At 32.6% G+C, this 13,683-nt stretch overlaps 1 protein-coding gene across 1 annotated transcript in view; it reads left to right on the forward strand.

Annotated features, from left to right (window-relative positions):
* The window catches only part of Ca-alpha1T (Ca[2+]-channel protein alpha[[1]] subunit T), an 81,072-nt gene that overhangs the window by 8,800 nt on the left and 58,589 nt on the right, over positions 1 to 13,683 (forward strand). Inside the window, exon 2 of the mRNA XM_013314013.1 lies at positions 7,395 to 7,534. The gene's annotated coding sequence lies outside the window, so the exon portion shown is untranslated. The remainder of the gene's footprint in view (positions 1 to 7,394; positions 7,535 to 13,683) is intronic.

Consider the following 13,683-nt stretch of genomic DNA (forward strand, 5'->3'; position numbering starts at 1 on the left):
TAATAGTAACTCGTTTGAGGACTGATAACTTGTTAATATTTTGTATTATTTCAATACATTATTTTGTTGTGAACATCTCGTACAGGAAGGATGATTTACTTTGAATACTTCATCATTTAGTTGAACAATTATTTTTTCAATGCACTTATATGAGTGTGTTAATGTGAAGTTTGCAAACAATTCAAATATGCGTCAAAAGGATTGATATTGTCTGGATTCAATTATTGCGACGTAGTTTACGGTCCCAGGTTATTAAAAAAGACCCAGCGGGCTATACAGCGCTTGCAAAATGCTTGTATGCGTTTTTGTTACCTAGACGAGAGCACATTACTCCCTACTATAATAAATATGGCATTCTAAAAATGTCTGGTCGTCGATTGTTGCATCTAGCTAACGTGACCCGTAAAGTGGTAATCTACCACCGCCCGAAATATCTTTACGATAAGTTAGAATGGAGAAAAGACACCTCGGTCCATCTGACAAGAAGTACTGTAAAAAACAAATTAATTGTACCAAAGCACAGTACAACCGGTTTTAGAGGTGGCTTTAAGTATTCAGCCTCGAAGGTTTGGAACGATCTTCCACCACCGCTGAAACAAATAAAAACGCATCCGGTGTTTATAAAAAGATGTAAAAGTTTTTTACTAGAGTCACAAATTTGATTAATATCGTAAATATAAGGCTTAATTTATCAAAAAAACAGTTTGTCATGCATGTAAACTATAAACCTTACCATATTTCCTTTTTTTACCTATTGAACCTTTTTTATTTATTTTGTCTATTTTTTTTTGTATTCCGCTTAATCACTAATTTGTAGCTCACATTTTATATTCTTATAGTTAAAATTGTTATTTCGTATCTAAAAAATCAATCAAAATTTTAATGTTTAATTGTCGTTTTTTGCTTTTTTTTTTTCGTTGTATTTGTTTTTATTTCTGCTTACCCTACCTCGTGCTGTGCAAATGGTGTGAAAACAAAGGGGCCAGCTGAAAACCAGCGCAGGATTGGCAAGACCTCCCTGCACCAGCTGAGCTGGCCACCTTTTTTTTGCCACATCCTCAATTTATTTAATTTAACTTGTTTTTTTTTTTGTAGTTTTTCTTTTCCTTGTTTGTGGCAATAAATAAATATTCATTCATTCATTCATTCAAAAAATCTGATAACAATCTCTTGTTTACTAAACTCAATAAAGTCGGAAATAACTTTGAAAAGAAAATTGTTTTCCAAGTCTTTTGGTCGTCGGGTTTTCGGGTCCGGATAACGACATGCCAATGCAAAACGAGCCGAGATTAAATCGTAAATACATTTTTCTTCTTTGGACAGAATTATGACATTTTACGTCTTTTTTTTCTGACGTCTTTACGTTGAATGAATACATCTTGATGCAACCGTCACATAGATAAGAAGAGATTCAAAGATATATGTGTGACGTCAACTAACTCGCGTGGTTCACTATGGCCTGTTAACCCTAAGGGTAGGCTCTGAGGCCCTCAGTGGGGATGTAATGAGTTAATGTATATAACACGGTTTTTATTCTATTTTTATAAAAAAATACTTATATAATAGTTAGAAAGTCCAATTTTTACAAAAGCCTAAAGGATCACTATAACCGTTTAATCCTCGAAGCGGAACACCAAAAAAATCGTACAATAAAAGCTAAACGTCTAAATATACCTTCCATCTATTTCTACTACATTTATCGTACAAATAAGGGCGTTAGGGATACCTCCACATTGATCTATTGAGGGAGCTTCACGCAAGGATTCTAAGTGAATATATTTTCCAATTTTACTGTTACACGGCGGCCGGGCGTGAGATATTGCCTATCAGTGTTCATTGTCCTTGGTACATTACTTTTTAAAGAAGAAAAACCGTTGTAATGGAGAGGTGGGTGATTGGTGTGATTATCTTAACACGCGATGTAGGTTTTAGCAGATTTTAACTAAAAATATTATCTTACTAATATTATAATTATGTTTATATAGATGGATGGATGTTTGTTTGAAGGTATTTCCGGAACGGATCAACGAAAACGAATGTTGATGAAATTTGGCATAGATCTAGAACATAGTCTGGAAAAACGCATAGGCTACTCATAAAGTTTTCTTTCTAATGAGGAAGGAGTCGCAAGAAACAGCTTAGTGCTTTATACATTTTACCTGATTGATTTTCTAGAGTCAAGAATCTAGACTTTAACAACTGATGTATTTATATCAAGTAATCCATCCTAAATAAGATTATTTAAAAGTTACGTCGAGCATGTTAGATGTGCCGAAGTTAGATTTTATTAAACATTTCAATGCTTATTGCAAGCTAATATCTGTTATGAGTAGCTATATGGATTAAAAATCGTTTTTATCTAACCGTAACGCGTTTTACAATGCACTTCAAATGTTTTATCTATTACGCGGTTCAATGCTTAATTGAAACACTGTTGCAAAATTAAAAAAGGTTATATTTAATCTGTCAAGTGATTACTGCTTTAATCAAAATTATGAGTGTCCTTGAAGTCTTCCTCAAACAACGTGTAGTCGATTATTTAAATTCTCTTGTAATACTTGGCTACTTTTTAGTTTGGTTGAGAAAATTAGTCAATAGATATTTTTAACAATCAGATGACTTGCAACTGTATTGGCAACTCACTTTGAAGACAAATGAAGTTTACCCTGCTGGTATGTGTTACTGAAGGGCGAAGTTTTTAGTTTATCATGAGTTTGGCTTCACCGTACTTGTGTGTAGTAAAGTTCTGTCACAGGGATAAATGTATATATGGATATATGTACATCGAGATCTTTATTTCCTTTAAATCCTGTACAAAATTTTCAACATTTCTTCCTCAATTTGTGAGCTGCCAACTTTATTTCTCGATATCATACACCCTCGTCTAGTCTTCCGTGGATGTAGTCCATTTTGGGATTAGTGGTCTAAATTAATCATGTAACCGTTGTTGTCCCATTCACGTAGGGTTAATAAATCTTAATGTTATACGCGACATTTTTACGGCTAGCGACCTGCCTGTTGCCAACCCTACTTGGTGAATACCGCAATTAAATATAAGAGGACAAATGCAATACTAGTCATGCTCCCTTATTTCAAATTCTTGCCACGCAAGAAAGATCAGAAACGGCAAAAAAACCCTACTTGGTGTACATTAATATTGACAAACTAAAATTTGTAGGGTATCATTGTACTTATCCAATATTGTGTTAGAGATAATGCACAGGGTTGAACATATATGCTACTCAATGATCCCATAACACAATATATCTGGTCGTGTACAAATAATATGATTGTTTGCCAGAACAAGAGCGGGCATAAATCAGGTGCAGGAATTGGGTCACAGGCATACGAGTGTACAATATTAAACATATGTCAGTTGCACGGTAAACGAAACTAGTGGAAATTTTGTTAGAATTTTAATAAAAGTTACAATGAAAATGTTACAATACATTTCACCGCTGTAAATTATGCATATATTTTTATTATTAAAATAGTCGTGGTTTCATGTAATCTAGTGATTTATTTAAAACAATTTTATTAGTGTATTGTAAGGGATATGAATTATATTATAATAACAGGTATTATTATAGCAAATCATTATATTTATATTTCAATTCATTGATTAAGTATCATGATATAAACAGGTAGGTGGTCAAACAACTTAAAAATTGGTCGACTAAATGTAAATCTTACTAATATAATAAATACGAATGTTTAGGTGGATGGATGTTTGAAGGTATCTCTAAAACGAGTAAGAGTGGTAGAACCCGCTTAAACATCTTCGCACGAATTGGCCAGGTTCGCCCGGTGAAATACCACCACCACACAGAAAACAGGCGTGAAGTGGAAGAAATTCCGCGTTTCCCGTCCCGGAGGCCTACTTTAGTCCTCTTTCCCTTCCCACCCTTTTCTTATAAGGAAAGGATGGTAAGTGGAAGTGGACTTTCCGGATGAGAGGATGCATGGAAAGGGAAAATATTTTCTTTCTGTGCATCCTCTCCTCCGTCGATTAAAGGTAGGCAACGCATATGCAATTGCGTATGTCTATGGGCAACGGTCACTTCGCTATTTCAGCGATTTCAGGTGGCCACTCGCTCGTTTACCGCTTTCTGATATAAAAAAAAAAAACGGCTTCATGGGTTTCAATGAAATTTGGTATAGAGGTAAAACATAGTCTGGAGCATATAAGCTACTAATTATTTTTTGTTAATTCCGAGCGGACGGAGTCGCGTGCGGTAGCTAGTATAAAAGTAATCGGTTTGATCTTAAAAGTTAAAAACAGTACAGCCAAGTAACTAAATAAAACTTTTAATAGATGTATTAAAAGTCAGAAATGAAAGTTAAACATCAAAACCTTCAACCTTCAAGGGAATGATTAATGAGAAATATTTGGATTTTCATTCAACAAGCTGATCATAAAACAAAATAACGCCTGTTGGTGTTCATTTACACTTGATTGCGTTGACGTCACGTCAACGTCAAATCACGAGTAACATCCGTCATCGCGTCAGTGACGGCACGCGATCGGTTACCGCTCACTGTGTAACGACACGGAAACATTTCAAATGACTAAACACCGGATATGTTGATGTGTTTATTTAAGATACGAAATTAAATAATAAGCAATTTTAAATCTTATTTGTGCTGCATTTATGTACATTGTGTGTTGTTTCTCGTTGTCATTCTGTCTTCAGTTCTCTTACATTCCCACCGAAGATCTCGAGCCCACCCAAGTTAGAAGTAACCAGATCTGAGTCTACCACGCGGGTCAATTAGGCCTAAATGGGGATTTTATGGAATTCACACAAATCATTAAATTTCTTCTATGCATGTTTTATCATGTTTTCACCGTAAAAACGTAGGAATAAATGCACATATAATAATAAAATTCGAAAATTTGTCCTTGGATTTATTTATCACATGATTTTTAAAAATGAATTGTCTGTTTGATCTGTCTCAATGCAACATTAGAACACAAAATATCCAATATAATTCTATATTGGTTAGAATAGTAGTCTAATTTGGCTTACAATAATGTTTTCAAACATAAGAGCAATAGTTTATATAAGATTAATGGATCCCATCAAGTCTAGAGTTACTAAAATACGCTTATTAACCTTAATCGACTTTTAAAGGACCCTTGAGACTTCTTTTCTTTAGAAATTTATGACCATGAATAATAAAGATTTAGTATAAAACTTCTTTCTATTGTATTTTTACCAAAAAAAATTAATGTTTGATTTTTACAACAACCGATAATAAAGTAATTAATGTCGCAGGGAAACTATTATAAAGATTTTACTGTATTTTTTCTTGTTGTACTCAAAAACTAATTGACCAATCAATGATGAGATTGATGAAAAAAAAAAACTATTTCAATCTCTTTACGTTCCTAGCACATGAAATATAAATCACGTAGGATATTTTGAAATGTAAAAAGCAGAAAACCACATATTGAAAGAAAATATTTCACAATATTAATTTCTGAAAATAAACGAGATTTAGGAAATTTATTTCGCTCCGTTCTAATATTAAAAAGGGCGACAAAGTTAATTTGGAAACATCCGTCTGAATATAAGGAGCTATATTTTCAATTTACGTAAAACAAATATAAGGAAAATTGTAAACAATACAAAATATTTTACTAACAATATTCTTTAAAATAAAAAAAAACAGAACAAAATTCTTATACACATATACGATAAGATATAATTTTACTAATATTATAAATGCGAATGTTTCGATGGACAGTTGGATGTTTATTTGAAGGTATCTACAAAACGGCTGAACGGATCTCGATGAAATTTGGCATACATATAGAACATAACCTGGAAGAACACATAGGCTACTAATTATGTTTTTAATTACGCGCGGACGGATCTTACTTAGCTAGCTATATATTTTCAAAGATAAGAATGTATCTTCGTTAGTAATTCTACCAACCAACAGCTGTAAAAAGCTTGCAACAGTTCTAAAACAATGATTCATAATTCAGAAATCAGCACTGAAACTAGGGGCAAGATACATTGCAGTGATAAATCACTGAGTACTGAACATATTAGATAAACTAAAATCAGGTTAGCTAATGCAAAAATTGATAACTAAAAGCTTTAGAGCGTCACGGGTTAGCTTACCCAAGGCTGTTATCGCTTCAGCATACGTTTGCCAATTATTATACTGCTGTATTGCGTTGTTTGAAGTTTGTTTATCGTCAAACATATACATATGTATATTCTATTCTATGTTGAACCTACAGATCGGATAAGGATATATGTTTAGTCGATTCAAACTTGTCACTGACACAATAAGCAAAGGTAAAGCAGTTAACAAGCAATTTATTTCAAGGTGTAATAATTTAGAGTGTTCTAAAACAAAAGACAATCACTTAACCGTTAAAGAAATAGTAGTTGATATTAGAAATAAAGTTAAACATTATCATCACGGACAATCGTATTTCGAAACGTATTAGAGGAAATTGTACGTAAGATAGCTAACCATTGCAATGGTAACTAAAAAATCTATTAAAAAAACTGCGACTACTTATTTATAGACTACTTAAAAGTATTAAATCTATCCTTGGAGTGAATAAAAGATAATTAAAACTTATACTTGCAAATATTAAAAGTAAAATACAAAGAAAAATACGCGAAAGTTGCGCTTACAAGTATTAAAAGTAAAATACAAAGAAAGAAAAGTACGTGACGGAAAAGTTCCTCTTTTACATTTAATATTCCGTTTCTTAATATTTCATTTTGAGTAGGATTATCCGGGCATGTTTTAAGACTCTAAGATTCTGTTCAGTGCTTCTATACTTTTGGTGTCAGCAAATTGTGAAACAAGATAGATTTTCTTTCTCTGCTTATTACCTAGTTATATTGCTTTATAAGTAATCAATTACATTATTAACAAATATAACTTTGATGTACATTATGTGATAATTTTGCTTAAACCATTTCTTATAAAAAAAACTATGCACATTTTTTCTCACCATGAATAACCCATCAGTCAAGAAAACTAGTTTATTCATTTATATTAAAATGCCAACATATTACAATATTAATATATGAAATACTAGCTGTCGGAAGCGACTCCGTCCGCGCGGGAATTAAAAAAAATTAGAAGCCTATGTGTTCTTCCAGAAATTTACATCTATGACAAATTTCTGCAAGATCCGTTTAGCCGTTCTAGAGGTACAAACAAACATACATCTATCCATCCATCTAAACATTTGTATTTAAATGGATGGATGGATGTATTTATTTGTAAGATTGCAATCTAATAATTACCTAATTTTATGTATATTAGATTTATGGATAAAAAGTTATTTGATTTTACATATTACTAGAAATCCTTTTATCTTGTAAATGTTCATAAACGTTCGTCTTTTGTTGCAGAACTCCCCGGTGACTTCAAAGTTAAGATAAAACCTACTGAATCAATATTATTACTTAAAGTTTAAGTGAAGTGGTTAAAGTATTAAAAGTTCTGCATCGACTCTTCCGTAAACTTAAAGAAAAGCTGTCCAAATGTAGAGGTAAGTAACTCATACTTTTTTAATATTGTATTTTATTTTTGTCAATTATTGTCGAATCTTATTTTAATTATCAAAATTCTAACATTTTTATTTAATTCTATAAAGGATGGAAAGTGGAAGTGGACTTATCGGATGAGAGGATGCATGGGAAGGGAAAATATTTTCGTTTTGTGCATCCGGCGATTAAAGGTAGGCAACGCATATGCAATTGCGTATGTCTATGGGCAACGATCACTTCCGTATTTCGGCGATTTCAGGTGGCCGCTCACTCGTTTGCCACCTTATGATATAAAAAAAACCTTTCCAATTATTGTAATATTGTATTATAATTAACTGTGACTTAGTTTCAAACTTTATCTCGTACATTATCTGCAACAGTCACAACAAACTTGAAGCATTAAAATGAGCAGATGGCCGTCCATAGAATGCAGCGAACAAAAGTGTATTGTTAACACTATAATCGCACGGCGCTAAGAGATAGAGCGCGATAAATGTATATAAAGGGTGGCCTAGTTTACACCGTCGCGGTTCCTGATACGTAGCGCATTGAATTATGCCGCTTTCTTACTTAAATGAATGCGTTTTAGTTCGCAGAAGACGTCTGTGCGTTGCGTTTGTGAATTATTTGTACAGCATAAGTTTAATACTAATGGGCAATTAAGATAAAATAAATCACACAGTATGGCACGGCACACACGATGGCCCCGTAACCTACAGGATGAACTAAAAAGCTACGGATTGCGTTATCTTTTAGTTAGGATTTTCCTTGAATTAACTATTTTTTTTACTTAGCTTCTTTTCTTTTTACAGTGTTCAAATGTAAATGGTTTTTTCACTTCTAGAACTTATTACATATATTTATTGGATTAAAGTTATGTACATTAAGTTGCTATATAGTGATTTATATATTCGACTATAAATAAAATTGATTTAACATTTCATGAATATATTTAAATGTGAGTCAAATTAGTATTCGTACTCAGAGTTCCTCATTTCTAATGTATTACACGTTGCCCACTCCAATCCTAGCATTGACGACACGACAAGAAAACATGAATATTGGATTAACGGAAGGACAATAAATACTATAATCAAAAGACGACGCCGTAACTCTATTTTGCAACATTTTCGCTAATTTGATAAATATTAAATTATGATAAAATAAAAAATTAATTCCTTTTCAAAGAACCTAAACTCAAACTTTTTTATTTGTCCATACGATTTGGAATTAACACGTATAAAATTTAATTAAAAATTGTATTTCAACGTAAACTGTCGCATTTATATCTAATTACTAGCTATTCGTCTGAACTTTTAGACATTGGACGTTGGAATGAATTTATGTCCTAAATGGTTCGAAGTAGAAAATATATATAAAGTTAAGTTGTGAAAACATATCACAGCTTAGCTACGAAATTGGACGTGACATCTGTTGATATTGCGATTGTAAAAAGATTTTTGTAGAAAAAAATTCACGAAGAATTATGAAAACCCAGTGGTAATATAAAACAAATGAAAGAATGAAGAAGAAGAAGAATATATATCATAAGAGTGCCCTTTAACATTTGGGTTGGGTAGAACTGTGACCTTACCCCGGTACAGATACGGAATCAGTGATAGTATCACCATAAGGTGATGAAGCTACTAGGAGACTAAATAGTTTGACGACAGTTTCAGATTTATGCTTTTGTTAGAATCCAAAGCACCGTGGGTTTAAGATCTCCGTTTAAAACATATTGTTATCTCTGTTTTGTCCAAGATAACGACAGGGATAACGATATATGTTACAGAAATATTTTGGGCTTACAAACTCAAGGTCAATCTTCTATAAAAAACCTTCTAGAACTGCACATTAAAATCTGTTTTACTTTCATTCATACCTTCAAAGAAAACACATCATCGATCTGAATACTTCTTGTCTATTGCTATTATTTCAAATTCGCTATGAGAGAAATATCAACAAACAATCTGGAATACCAAATTCCTTAGAAATGTATTGGAGTAGTGCGAACGAAATACGAACAATGACCGAGAGATGATCGCACTAGGAATAGGCGTTGATTGAATCAGTTCGTTGAAATAACGTTCTGTTTTAACGTAACAAACGTCAACTGTTTTTCATTCAACTAGTTGATTTCAACGGACAGTTTACTAGTGATTCCAGCCGTCTTTTTGTCGCCAGTCATCGGGACTGTTTTTATTAAATGCAATATGTATTTCTCAACTCGTGGGCAAATGAACTAGTTGCTCAACGAGTTGCAGTAAGCAAAATAATGTTATGTTTTGTATAACGTGACTGAAATACCCGTCAACGACCCATCTCTAGATCACAGACGCCGGGGCCGAGGCCGTGATTGACTGACATTATGTATGAGAAGACAGATTCCGTTCCCCGACTCTCGCTCCGATACCGGTTTATTTTCGTATGAGTCAAATAGAGCGCCGGTATGATCGGAACAAAACAAAATGACAATCCTCAAGTCTTTTGTAGATATATTTACTAGATGAAACAAATGTCTTGTGGAAAATAGAACAAAATTTACAATCACAACAATGCATAAATTTTGATTTTATTTATAAACTATTTACAACTCTATAATAAAAGAAAATCAAACCCTAAAATCTATGGATCTTTTTCAATAGAAGTCTTTTAGAGTTTCCCTTAATTCATAAATTCCCATTATATTAACTTCGGTCTACATTGTTTCGACTATTATATCTTTTTTGATATTAAATCCGGTCACTTCAAACGTTTTTTAAAGCTTCAATGTTCAAAATAAAAGATTAAAAAAAGAAATCGAGGAAGTGAAAAAGCTTCACTCCGCGGAATGGTCATCAATTTTATTTCCTTTGCCGCTGGTATATTTTGCAAAATAACAAATAACAAAATTGTTGCCGAGAGGTATATTTATTATGACATCGCGTTATGTTTTGTTTCGTTTAATAAAATTTATGTTTTACTTATCCGAACGTAAGTTATTGAACAGGTGTAAAGATGGTCAGAGAGCAGAAGGAACATTTATTTTAAATTAGTTTGTTACTTCGCGGAAAACCCTTGTTTTAATTATTAGATTTGCAAAGTTTATTATAGTTCCTTAAAATTATTTGCATAAATACATCATTCGTATATAATATGCAAGTAATTCAACATATTTTAATAAATATTTATAGAGATTTTCGTGAAATTATTATATTTTAATTTTTTACCGCGAATACAACTCAACAATGACCAGTCAATAAAAAAAAATGTGACTCAACTCATTTACTTATGTGGTAGAATACTACTGTAATAGAAAACACACACAGAAGCTTCTTATACTAAAAAATATTTTTTACGACGCATATTCTAAAGCTTTCTTCACATTTGAGTGAATAGAATATTCAATAGAAGGCACTTTTCTCTACTTTCATTCCTGTCATTTATGACATGTGAAAATATTTGCTTTTATATAACGCTATATAAAATAACATAGGGTGTTCTTTTTGACCTTACAGTGAATTTTCATAACTATCTTTTTCAGTCAACCATTTGCTTAGTAATAATTGTGCGTTTATGCGAAGCTAAACCTTTGTAACATCTCTCATTGGTCAACGTTGACATCTGAGTGTCTATTCCAAATATTTTCGATTATAAATTAAATATGATATTTTCGTTATACTTAACGCTCGATAGGGGGCGCTGTACAAATATAATACAAATGTTGGCAATGACGTTACGAATACTTTCTCGCGGAGTTTTATTTCAGCAAAGAAATGGATTATTTGGATTATTGCCATGCTTTGACAATCTCATCAGAGAACTAATATTTACAACATTCTTGTTGATAATATTTGCACTTAGTACTATATAGATTATACGTTATTTCATTTAGTATAATTTCATATTCGTATCACTAAACTAATATGAACTCTGAGAATTCTTATAAGACAAGTTTGTATGACATGATTATTCAAAGGTAGAGGAAGACCAAAAAAGTATGGAATGACTGTGTGAAAGAGGATATGCGTAGGAAGGGGGTAGACTCGGATATGACGGCTGATAGAGATATATGGAGGAGTAGTACATACTGTGCCGACCCTCGATAGGATAAAGGCAGGTTGATGATGAGTTATTTTTCAAATTTATAACAAAGTCTACTTCTTCATAGTTATAAAAATAGAAACAAGATTTATTATTTTAAATATATCAGCAGCGCGATAGAAATTGTTGATCTTTTTATCATTGGAAAGATACGTACCAACTGAAACTGGTTCATGCAAAAATCATAGCGAAGCCGTAATTTCTAGATGAATCAGCGGAGTTGGAAAATTGGATAATGCCAGACGGCGCGGAGGGTGCGGGAGCGGAGGGGCACAGCGGGCACGGGGCTAAGTACCACAAAAAGTTGTAAAATAATTCCGAACTCCAAAAAGCTTCGACCCAAAGCTTGCAGTCAAATGCTCTACATTTTTATTTTCTTTTACAGACAATTTGAAAATGCTGAATGTCATGTACAAAAAACGTAAAGTGATTAACAAAAGAATCGGTTTCCAAAAGACGAAGTTACAACCAATATTTATCACCATATCATAACAAAGCAAATCATTATCACGTGTAGTTTCCTTCCTGGGGGGTCTGAAATTAGTCGGTAGCTAAACTAGAATATACGTGAGATAAGCCGTGATTATTCATTATCATCATCATCATCTCCCTGGCCTTATCCTATTCGTGCGAGGTTGGAACACATTGGTTTTATAAACCTCAAACTTTTGGATTAATTTTTTCAGGCGCACGCCTGCCCGGCGCCAACACTAATTAAGAGATTAAAGCTTTGATTTTTAATTAGTACATTTTAATGCCTCACAAAAACAGACACGAGTACAAACCGAATACGTAAGCACGAAATAATATACATTTATCAAGCCATATATTTGTATTAAGGAAAAACCTTGCTGCGAAAATATCAAGCCTTGTAAAACGTTCATAGCGAACAGCAGTTCACGCTTCAAAAGCTCGATAACAAACCGAGTCCCTGCATCAGGCGGAACTTATACGACGGATAACGTTAACAGTTTACGTTTGCGTTTGTTGAGCAAACGCGGTGATTTGCGTTAAGTGCTAAATCATTTGCTTGTGTTTTATGTCAAACAAATGGCTTCATTGGTTGTTCATGACATGCACGTGCAAACGGAGCACTTCGTCATATAATAGACTTCGTAATATTGTACTCGGAGCTATGTTCTTAAGTCGGAAAATATTCTATGTTAATCTTTATGAATCATATTAAAAATTCATAATTACATAATGCACGTTAAGGTTTTGAATTAAAACTCTTTATATAAGACATTTTATTTAGGGCATATTAAATCTTTAGTATGTATTCGTTACCTTAACATACGTTAAATCTACTCTTTCCTTTATTTATTTTCACAATTCTATCAAATAATAAACCTGTCGTATGTGGTTGTCTATCAAGCTTCAATCTTTTTCCAGTCAGCCACACATCAAATGTCAGTTTCATGTCCGATAATAAAATCTGTTATTGAAACAAAAATGTTATCTAATCCTTGGCAATATGTATTGAGAATATACATAATAGAACAATGTATTGCTACGTTGTTGTTAAAAATTAAAAGACCCCAAAAATGACTCGCAAAATGATTTACAAAAAAAAATGATGTTCCATAATATCGAAAACAAAAATTTACCAATTATTAAAAAGACAAAAAAATAAAATGTTATTATAATTACATATTTTTTATTATAATAAAAGAAAAATATTAAGCAACACACGATATATCGTAAATAAGTTTTTTTTTGACGTCTCCACGGAAATGAGAAATGTTACGTAACGGATCAAACACGAGCACCCTTGAAGATCTCAACAACAACAAACACTTGAGAGAAGCTGCAACAAGGAAACAATACACTGTCAACAATATTGTTGACATTATTTTCATATAATACATTAATTAGTGTTACTTGAATCAATACATTGAAACCAATAAAACCAAAGTAAATTGGATACCGAATTTTCAATTCTTTGATCAATTATTGCTTCGCATATCCTCTGTTCTTACGGTGACGGAAAACATCGTAATGCAACCTGCACATATCTGAGAAGAAAATCAAAAATGTGTGAAGTCAACCTACTCGCACTCGGACAGCT

This window comes from Papilio xuthus, unplaced genomic scaffold (assembly GCF_000836235.2).
Source record: "Papilio xuthus unplaced genomic scaffold, Pxut_1.1 DF827542.1, whole genome shotgun sequence".
NCBI classification, from domain to species: domain Eukaryota; kingdom Metazoa; phylum Arthropoda; class Insecta; order Lepidoptera; family Papilionidae; genus Papilio; species Papilio xuthus.